Consider the following 10,934-nt stretch of genomic DNA (forward strand, 5'->3'; position numbering starts at 1 on the left):
CCCGTGTTTCACAAGAGATCCTTAACATTTTAAGCACCAATTGTATTGACTAATGCACGTCTTGTAACCTTTAAGACATAAATAGACAAGACATAGATAAATGAGTGAATAATACTGAGTGACTAGGTTAGGGCGAGGAACATAGTACTGTGTCTGGCTTTGGAAGAATGCCTACTGTTTTAGAAACCTTATTGCCATGATCATAATCGTATGGGTTAAAAAGCATTTGTTGTCACTCCTACACTGTGGCTTGTTGAGCTTGAAACCTTTGCTCCTTGTTCGTGTTACATCTGACCTTTTGAAGAAATTGTATGAATCAATATCCTCCAAATTGTTCAGTATTTTAAAGGTTTCGCTCTATTACTCTCTCATTTGCATATATCTAAGCATATAGATTAGATATAGATTTAGATTAGATTTTTTATTCAGGTAAAGGTACATACATTGCAGATGAGTTACAAAGGGAAAGACAATGACTAGAGTTCACTAGCTCTATTGGAAGAGAAACGTCTGCAAGACAAGTGTGGGCAAAAATTAAGGTAGCTAAGGGGAGCAGAGCCCGGCCTGCGGCTCACAACGACCCCGAGGGTAAGGCTGAAGAACTAATTCACAAGTGGAGTGATGCAGCATCATCCTCCTCCCTCCCTGCAGAAGTAAGCAGGGAACAGCTCCTCCGACATAATGACAGAAGGATTAGGATAACAAGAGCACAATCTAGTGATGACGAGTATGGGGAACCAATTACAGCCAAGGAAGTAAAGGGGGATATGAAAAGGGTAAAAGTACAGCACCTGGTGAAGATGGCGTCACCTACGACATACTCAATGCACTGTGTGAAGTGTCTGGCAATCCACTACTCCACCTGTTTAACAAGTCATTCCTATGTGGAGTGTTGCTCACACAATGGAAACATGCAATAATGGTCCCAATACCGAAAACCCAATGACCCTGGCAATTATAGACCTATCAGTCTCATGTAATGCACTTGGAAGATGCTTGAAAGGATCATCCTAAACCGACTATTGCACAAAATAGGCAGGTTAGGGGAGGGGTCAATGAATTTGTTAAAGGACGGAGGACAGCAAACTATAGTTAATTACCTTGCTAATGATACAGCTAAGTACTCCCAATAAACTCGCACCTCGGGGCAAAATTTTAAAATTTAAAATACAATACCTAAAGCCACTAATACGCATAGCGTTTCGGGCAAGTATATACGAAGTAAAACCCAAACAAAGAACTGACTCCGTAGGACCCATAAAAGATGAGACTAACAATTTTAAGTTGTATCATGAAAGGGCGGCAAACACTCAATGAATACCTAACATCAGTGTTCACACTAGAAAGCTTGAATGACATCCCATCACCAACACAAATGTTTGTCGGAGGTAAGGAGAATGAATTAAGAGAAATACCAATTACACGCGACACAATCAGGAAGAGCATTGACAAACTAAAAGACTCAGAAGCCCAAAGTGTAAATGGATTTAAGTCCCAAGTCGTAAAGGAACTGGCAAATTAATTGGGTGGTTGTAGGTAGGAGCTGCCTCGTATGGGCCGGTGGGCCTTCTGCAGTTGCCTTTGTTCTTGTGTTCTTGTGTTCTTATGTTGAGTAGCAACATTTGCAAATTTGCAGATGATACAAAAATAGGTAGGGAAATTAACACGGAAGAAGACTCACTATCACTTCAAGTTGATCTAAATAGGGTTTTGAAATGGTCAAAAGATTGACAGATGCAGTTTAATGCTGATAAATGTAAAGTTTTGAGACTAGGTAATGATGATAGTTACAAGATACGAGCTAGATGGTGTTGAGATTGCGAAGTCGGATTGTGAAAGGGATCTGGGAGTTATGATTAGTAAGAATTTAAAACAAAAGGATCAATGCATGAATGCTCGTAATAAGGCAAATAGGACACTGGGATTTATTAATCGAAGTGTTAGTAACAAGACACCTGGTGTGGTTCTTCAGCTATATCTTGCTCTGGTTAGGCCCCATTTACATTATGCAGTTCAGTTTTGGTCGCCATATTATAGAATGAATATAAATTCACTTGAACGTGTCTAGAGTAGGGTGACTAAGTTAATTCCCCAAAATAGAAATCTTTTATATGAAGAAAGATTAACAAAGCTTAAATTGCATTCACTGGAAAAGCGAAGAGTTAGGGGTGATATGACAGAGGTTTACAAGTGGATGAATGGACATAACAAAGGGGATATTAGTAGGGTATTAAAAGTATCAACACATGACAGAACACAAAACAATGGGTATAAATTGGATAAGTTTAGAATTAGGAAAGACTTGGGTAAATACTGGTTTGGCAACAGGGTTGTTGATTTGTGGAACCAATTACCGCGTAACGTGGTGGAGGTGGGGTCCCTCGATTGTTTCAAGCGTGGGTTGGACATGTATATGAGTGGGTTTGGGTGGTTATAGATAGGAGCTGCCTCGTATGGGCCAATAGGCCTTCTGCAGTTACCTTTATTCTTATGCTCTCAATTCACTATGCTTGCCAGTGAAACTCCTTTTCAGAAAATCGCTGGACCATGGAATAGTTCCCCTAGTAATAGTTGAAGGTGATGTAGTGAACGAGTAATCCTTATACTCCATTATCTCATCATCATAATGGCATAACTAATTACACAAGCATTAATCCTATCCCTATTTACAGGTAACGGTTTTCCACCCTTCTATATCTTACTGTGAGGTGTCGTCACCGTACATAAGCAAGCGACTTGAGAATAGCACATTACGGGCTATTCATGCCCGTGCCACCTCTTGGGTGGCTTAATCTTTATAAATAAATCAGAATAGCACACACCACACGGGAGACATCTCCCGTCACGCAGGGTACGTGCAGTCGCACCTCCACAGATCTCCAGTGTCAGCTCTTGATATTGGTAATGGCTCAAAAGGGCCACCACTTACGGGGTATTCATGCCCGTGTCACCTCTTGGGTGGCTTAATCTTCATCAATCAATCGAATAGCACACAGTACAATCTCCAGTCAAGAATGTAGTACTCGGCGTGTACAGTTTAATCGACCCAAGACGCTACAGCCTCGACACAGAGCAGACAGCAGACAGCAGGACCGTTGTTCAGGTCCATGTAAACTACATCTACCCGAAGTCCTTCGTCTGAATAGCCAGTTACCAGTTACAGGAGATACTTTTTCACCCACAGAGTTATTAACTCATGAAACCGCCTACCCACCGAAGCGGTACGTGGCAAAACGATGCTGATTTTCAAAATATACCTGGAAAAGATCATTCCTCCCTACACCTGGGGGGTACCTTCGTTAAAGTAAAAAGGTATACAGAAATAACAAAGAAAATAGATATGAATACTATTACCTTCGATGTTAGTAGTAGTTGTGCAAGTGAGGAGAAAGAAAAAATATTACGGAGTTCATGGATGAAAGTAGATTGATAATATTATCTTGGAACGTTAATGGATTAAAAACTAGAGCGGTGGATGTACACTATTATACTCTTAGAGAGAATATTAACATAGTAGCACTCCAGGAAACTGGGGATAGGGATGGTAACAATCTGAACATGAAGATGAACATGTTGAACATGAAGATGTTCAACTGCTGGGCGAGCCCTCTCCTACTCATCTGAGGGGAGGGAGATTAGATTATGCTTGTTTGATAAATGCTGAGGGCATAGAGGAGAATTGTCTTACTGTGGATGAAATGCTAAGAGATTTTGCATTACAAATACAGCTTAAACTAGATAAAAAGCATGCCTGCCTTCAGAGGAAAAGCTTAAAGTTTAATAAGGGAGAATTAAGGGGTCTTGTTGGTCATATTAAGTCTTGGTATGATACTTATAAGCCAGTTTTGGCAGAAGCATTTTATTAAGATTTAATTAAGGAGGTAGATGTATTTAATGCAACATTGAACCGGAAAACATCTGGTATAGAAAAGCATCCCCCCCATAAAAGTGTGCGGAGAAGAGAAAGGAAATTTGGAGCAAGTATTGGCAGGAGTTTGCAGAGAAAGTTAGGAGTAACAAACTTGAAGGAAATCTGGCAAGACATAAATGAAATAAGGGGTAAAAAGCATAATTTTGTTGCACATCCTGACCAGTAAGGAATTGTAAAAGGTCTCGTAAATAAATGGGCGGAAGCTGCCAAACTTAGTTCATTTAATTACCCGCTGTAACGAGAGAGTAGTTTGATTCTTGGAAAGATCTAAGAAAGGATTTTATACTTACAGCAGGTAACAGTGGTGATGTCACTTGCACAGGTATAACCAGAGAAGAACTAATAACGGCGATTAAAGTTGGGAAATCTACCGCCCCCTGGGGAGGATGGAGTAACTTATGAAATACTTAATGAACTTGCCATTATGACGAAAAGCCCGCTGTTAGACCTCTTTAATATTAGTTATAAAGAGGGCAGAATTCCCAGTAAATGAAAAAGAACTATGATCATCCTTATCCCTAAAGCCAATGGAGAGTACAGACCTGTGTCTTTAACCTCGTGTTTTTGTAAAATGATGGAGAGGATCATTTTAAATAAACTTTTGTATATAATAGGTGATCAGCTGTCTAATAATTTTTCGGGTTCCTTAGAGGAAAAAGTACCTCTGACTGTATTATTAAATGTCTAGCTAATGGTAATGATTATTATAGAATTTTTATTGATTTATAAGGAGCTTTTGATAAAGCCAACAAAGAGGTTATTTTATATGAATTAGCTGGTCTTGGTGTTGAAGGGAGATTATTGCGCTGGATAGGGGATTATCTTCAGGAAAGGAAGGCTCAGGTGTGGTATCAAGGTTGTATGGTTCAAGGTATCAAGGTCAAGAACTCTGCACACCTCAGGGAGGAGTGTTGAGTCTCACCCTGTTTAATGTACTAATGAATAAGATAGCATCTGAGAAATACTCAAATTGGGTAACTCCAATCATATATGCTGATGATATTTTGTTTCAGGGCAAAGATATTTCAAAGATTCAAACAGTGTTGGACAATTTCGGAAACCAGTGTCACCACATGGGACTAGTGGTTAATGAAGACAAAACTATAGTTTGAATGTAGAAGTCGGAGGCCCATTATATTGGAAATAAACGGTAAAAATATAGAGAGTTAATATATATAAATATTTAGGCATATATGTTGGATATACCTACGAGAGTTTGGAAACTGAGATGAACAGACTGTTGAGTCAATGTCGGAAGAGATTACAACCTTGCAGTTTATGCAGTCTCCGTGGTGTAGTGGTAAGACACTCGCCTGGCGTTCCGCGAGCGCTATGTCATGGGTTCGTATCCTGGCCGGGGAGGATTTACTGGGCGCAATTCCTTAACTGTAGCCTCTGTTTAACGCAACAGTAAAATGTGTACTTGGATGAAAAAACGATTCTTCGCGGCAGGGGATCGTATTCCAGGGACCATAGGATTAAGGACTTGCCCGAAACGCTACGCGTACTAGTGGCTGTACAAGAATGTAACAACTCTTGTATATATCTCAAAAAAAAAAAAAAAAAAAAAAACCTCTGAAGGCCTTGGCATGCTGTGGAAAGGAGTGGGAGTCCAAGTGCTACGAATGATGTACTTGAGTACTGTAAGATTTCTTATTGATTATGCTGCACCTGTCATTTCTTGTTTTGGTAAAGGTAGGATGGGCAAGTTGGAGAAGATACAAAATGAAGCCGATGGGGGTCGTTGTGAGCCGCTGCTACCTTAATTTTTGCCCACACTTGTCTTGCAGACGTTTCTCTTCCAATAGAGCTAGTGAACTCTAGTCAATGTCTTTCCCTTTGTAACTCATCTGCAATGTATGTACCTTTACCTGAATAAAAAATCTAATCTAAATCTATATCTAATCTATATGCTTAGATATATGCAAATGAGAGAGTAATAGAGCGAAACCTTTAAAATACTGAACAATTTGGAGGATATTGATTCATACAATTTCTTCAAAAGGTCAGATGTAACACGAACAAGGGGCAAAGGTTTCAAGCTCAACAAGCCACAGTGTAGGAGTGACAACAAATGCTTTTTAACCCATACGATTATGATCATGGCAATAAGGTTTCTAAAACAGTAGGCATTCTTCCAAAGTCAGACACTGTACTATGTTCCTCGCCCTAACCTAGTCACTTAGTATTATTCACTCATTTATCTATGTCTTGTCTATTTATGTCTTAAAGGTTACAAGACGTGCATTAGTCAATACAATTGGTGCTTAAAATGTTAAGGATCTCTTGTGAAACACGGGTATTAATAAAAAAATTTATTATGTAAAATAAATAAAAAAGGCCCAAGGGCCATGAAGTAACAAGAATGCAAGGCCGGCACAAGCTGGCGTAAGTAGAGAAGACGGAAGATTCTTCATATTAAAAGACCCTGCTTCTCCAAGATGGCAGTCACACCCTGCTTGCCCTGGACAATCACCATATGGAGAAGGACTGTTTACTGTGAAGGGAAGTCCACAAATGCAATGCCAGCATGAGTCAGTCTTGAAGGGTAAACGATGATGGCACCCTCACAGTAACACAAAAGCCGAGCAAGCCCAGTGAGGAAGACCTGTTGATGGGAAGGAGGAGAATCATTAGTCACAACAAAATCCACATAGAAACAAAGGAGAGAAAAAAAATAAAGTGGATGTCTTCTTTTTGTATAGACATAATAAATATTGCCATTTGGCTATGTATTTATATGATATATAATAGAATACAGCATAAAACAAAATAAGAGGGGTGATAGGAGAAGAAAAGATTAGTGTTCAGTGAGAATCCACAAGGTCTTCTCTGAATACTCTTTATTTTCTTCAAGGCTGTGGGTCCCTACAATTGCACCAGAGGTGGTACACACCCCTATTATTATTTAAACAGGTGAGTACACACACGGTGTTAGCAAACTTAGCCTCCAAACACACACACACACATGGTATCAGCAAACTTAGCCTCCAAACACACACACACACATGGTATCAGCAAGCTTAGCCTCCAAACACACACACACATGGTATCAGCAAGCTTAGCCTCCAAATACACACATGGTATCAGCAAGCTTAGCCTCTAAACACACACACACACACACAAACGGTATCAGCAAGCTTAGCCTCCAAACACACACACACACACACATGGTATCAGCAAGCTTAGCCTCCAAACACACACACACACATGGTATCAGCAAGCTTAGCCTCCAAACACACACACACATGGTATCAGCAAGCTTAGCCTCCAAACACACACACACACATGGTATCAGCAAACTTAGCCTCCAAACACACAAACACACATGGTATCAGCAAGCTTAGCCTCCAAACACACACACACACACATGGTATCAGCAAACTTAGCCTCCAAACACACACACACATGGTATCAGCAAGCTTAGCCTCCAAACACACACACACACACATGGTATCAGCAAACTTAGCCTCCAAACACACACACACACATGGTATCAGCAAGGTTAGCCTCCAAACACACACACACACATGGTATCAGCAAGCTTAGCCTCCAAATACACACATGGTGTCATCAAGCTTAGCCTCTAAACACACACACACACACACAAACGGTATTAGCAAGCTTAGCCTCCAAACACACACACACACACACACACACATACATGGTATCAGCAAGCTTAGCCTCCAAACACAGACACACACGGTATCAGCAAGCTTAGCCTCCAAACACACACACACACACATGGTAACAGCAAGCTTAGCCTCCAAACACACACACACACACACACACACACACACACACACATATGGTATCAGCAAGCTTAGCCTCCATACACACACACACATGGTATCAGCAAGCTTAGCCTCCAAACACACACACACACACATGGTATCAGCAAGCTTAGCCTCCAAACACACACACACATGGTATCAGCAAGCTTAGCCTCCAAACACACACACACAGAAAATGGGGACATTGAAACAGTTGATAAACTTGATTTCAAGAGAGAGAGGTCACTATGGGGAACTTCAAATTTTTTTTTAATAAGTAATTAGGCAGACTTGTTGCTAGACAGGGAAGTAAATTAAATGTATGCCAAATTTTGCAAAATATACAATGAAGGCACACAAACATTCATACCAAAACAGAGATGCAGGGCTAGAAAACAGGATTGGTTCAACAGAAATTGAGAGAGGGCCACAGACCAAAAGACACAAAAATGGAATGAAAGACATTGAAAAACTACAAGCAGATGTCAACAAAGTTTTCGATTGGGCAGCAGAAAATAACATGATGTTTAACAGTGATAAATTTCAGGTATGGCAAAAATGAGGATCTGAAACATAATACAGGGTACAAAACACAATCGAATCTTCCCATAGTAGAAAAACAGCATGTCAAGGATTTGGGAATAATGATGTCCGACGATCTAATGTTTAGGGAGCATAACCAAGCAAATATTGCGTCAGCCAGAAAAATGATCGGATGGATTATGAGAACTTTCAAATCCAGGGATCACATCACAATGGTTGTACTCTTCAAGTCACTTATGTTGTCCCGTCTCGAGTACTGCTCAGTATTCACTTCCCCCTTCAGAGCAGGAGAGATTGCTGAAATACAGGGAATACAGAGAACATATACGGCACGCATAGACGAGATAAAACACCTAAATTATTGGGATCGTCTCAAAGCTCTCCAAATGTACTCTCTAGAAAGGAGACGAGAGAGATACCAAATAATATACACATGGAAGATACTGGAGGGCCAGGTCCCAAATCTACACAGTAAAATAACAACGTACTGGAGTGAACGATATGGAAAAAAATGCAAGATTGAACCAGTGAAGAGCAGAGGTGCCACAGGCACAATCAGAGAGCACTGTATAAACATCAGAGGTCCGCGGTTGTTCAACGTCCTCCCAGCGACTATAAGAAATATTGCCGGAACAACCGTGGACATCTTCAGGAGAAAACTGGACTGTTTTCTAAGAGAAGTTCCGGATCAGCCGGGCTGTGGTGGGTATGTGGCCCTGCGGGCCGCTCCAAGCAACAGCCTGGTGGACCAAACTCTCACAAGTCGAGCCTGGCCTCGGGCCGGGCTTGGGGAGTAGAAGAGCAGAACCCCATCAAGCAGGTATCAACATAGAAAGAAGCCAAACCCCCAATCATACCAGCGATAAAAAGATGCGAGAAACAACTATACAGCAGTAAGGGGAGAGGCAGAAAGAAATTTTTAAAAAGGGATAATGGATAAATGTAAAACAGAACTGGGCCTATTCTACAAATTCATAAACAACAAATTGCAGGTAAAGGATAATATCCAGAGGTTGAAAATAGGAAACAGATTCACAGAAAATGATAATGCAATGTGTGAAACATTAAACCAAAAGTTCCAAAGTGTGTTTATACAAAATGAAATCTTAAGAGAACCAGACACAATAAGAATTTCTGAGAACATCATAGAGCGTATAGAGGTGTCTAGAGATGAAGTGGAAAATATGCTAAAGGAGCTAAGTAAGAACAAAGCAGTTGGTCCAGATGGAGTTTCACCATGGGTTCTGAGAGAATGTGCATCTGAGCTCAGCCTTCCACTTCACCTGATCTTTCAGGCATCCCTGTGTACAGGAGTCATAGCAAACATGTGGAAAAAGGCTAACATAGTTCCAATCTACAAAAGTGGCAACAGGGAAGACCCCACCTCTCTCAGTTATAGACCTGAATCATTGACAAGTGTAACAGTGAAAAGATTGAAAAAAAAATAATAAAAACTAAATGGGTAGAACACCTGGAGAGAAATTATATAATATCACACAGACAGTATTGTTTTCGATCTGGAAGATCCTGTGTATCGAATTTACTCAGTTTCTATGATTGAGCCACAGAGATTTTAAAGGAAAAAGGTAGTTGGGTTGACTGCATCTATCTAGACATAAAAAAGGCTTTCGACAGAGTTCCACATAAGAGGTTGTTCTGGAAACTAGAAAATTTTGGATGGGTGACAGGTAAGCTTCTAACATGGATGAAAAATTTTCTGACTGATAGAAAAATGAGGGCAGTAATCAGAGGTAATCGGACTGCAGAAGTGTCACAAGTGGAGTACCACAGTACATGCACCAGAAATGTTCATTGTCTACATAAATGATCTACCAGTAGGAATACAGAATTATATAAACATGTTTGCTGATGATGCTAAGATAATGGGATGGATAAGAAATTTAGATGATTGTCATGCCCTTCAAGAAGACCTGGACAAAGTAAGTATATGGATCACCACTTGGCAAATGAAATTTAATGTGAATAAATGCCATGTTATGGAATGTGGAATAGAACATAGATCCCACACAACCTACAAATTATGTGAGAAATCTTTATATAATTCTGATAAAAGAAAGAGGTCTAGGGTTGATTCTAGATAGAAAACTATCACTTGAGGCCCACATAAAGAACGTTGTGTGAGGAGCCTATGCCACGCTTTCTAACTTCAGAATTTTGTTTAAATACATGGATGGCGAAATACTAAAGAAATTGTTCAAGAGTTTTGTTCGGCCAAGGCTAGAATATGCAGTGGTTGTTTGGTGCCCATATGTTAAGAAGCACATCAACAAACTGGAAAAGGTGCAAAGACATGCTACTAAGTGGCTCCCAGAACTAAAGGGCAAGAGCTATGTGGAGAGGTCAGAGGCATTAAATATGCCAAAACTAGAAGACAACAAAAAGAGGTGATAAAATCACTATGTACAAAATAGTAACAGGAATTGATAAAATCGATAGGGAAGATTTCCCGAGACCTGGAACTTCAAGAACAAAAGGTCATAGATTTAAACTAACTAAACAAAGATGCCAAAGAAATATAAAAAAATTTCCTTTCGCATACAGAGTGGTACACGGTTGGAACAAGTTAAGTGAGAAGGTGGTGGCGGCCAAGACCGTCAGTAGTTTCAAAGCATTATGTGACAAAGAGTGCTGGGTAGACGGGACACCACGAGCGTAGCTCTAATCCT

The sequence above is a fragment of the Procambarus clarkii genome, chromosome 35, assembly GCF_040958095.1.
Source record: "Procambarus clarkii isolate CNS0578487 chromosome 35, FALCON_Pclarkii_2.0, whole genome shotgun sequence".
NCBI classification, from domain to species: domain Eukaryota; kingdom Metazoa; phylum Arthropoda; class Malacostraca; order Decapoda; family Cambaridae; genus Procambarus; species Procambarus clarkii.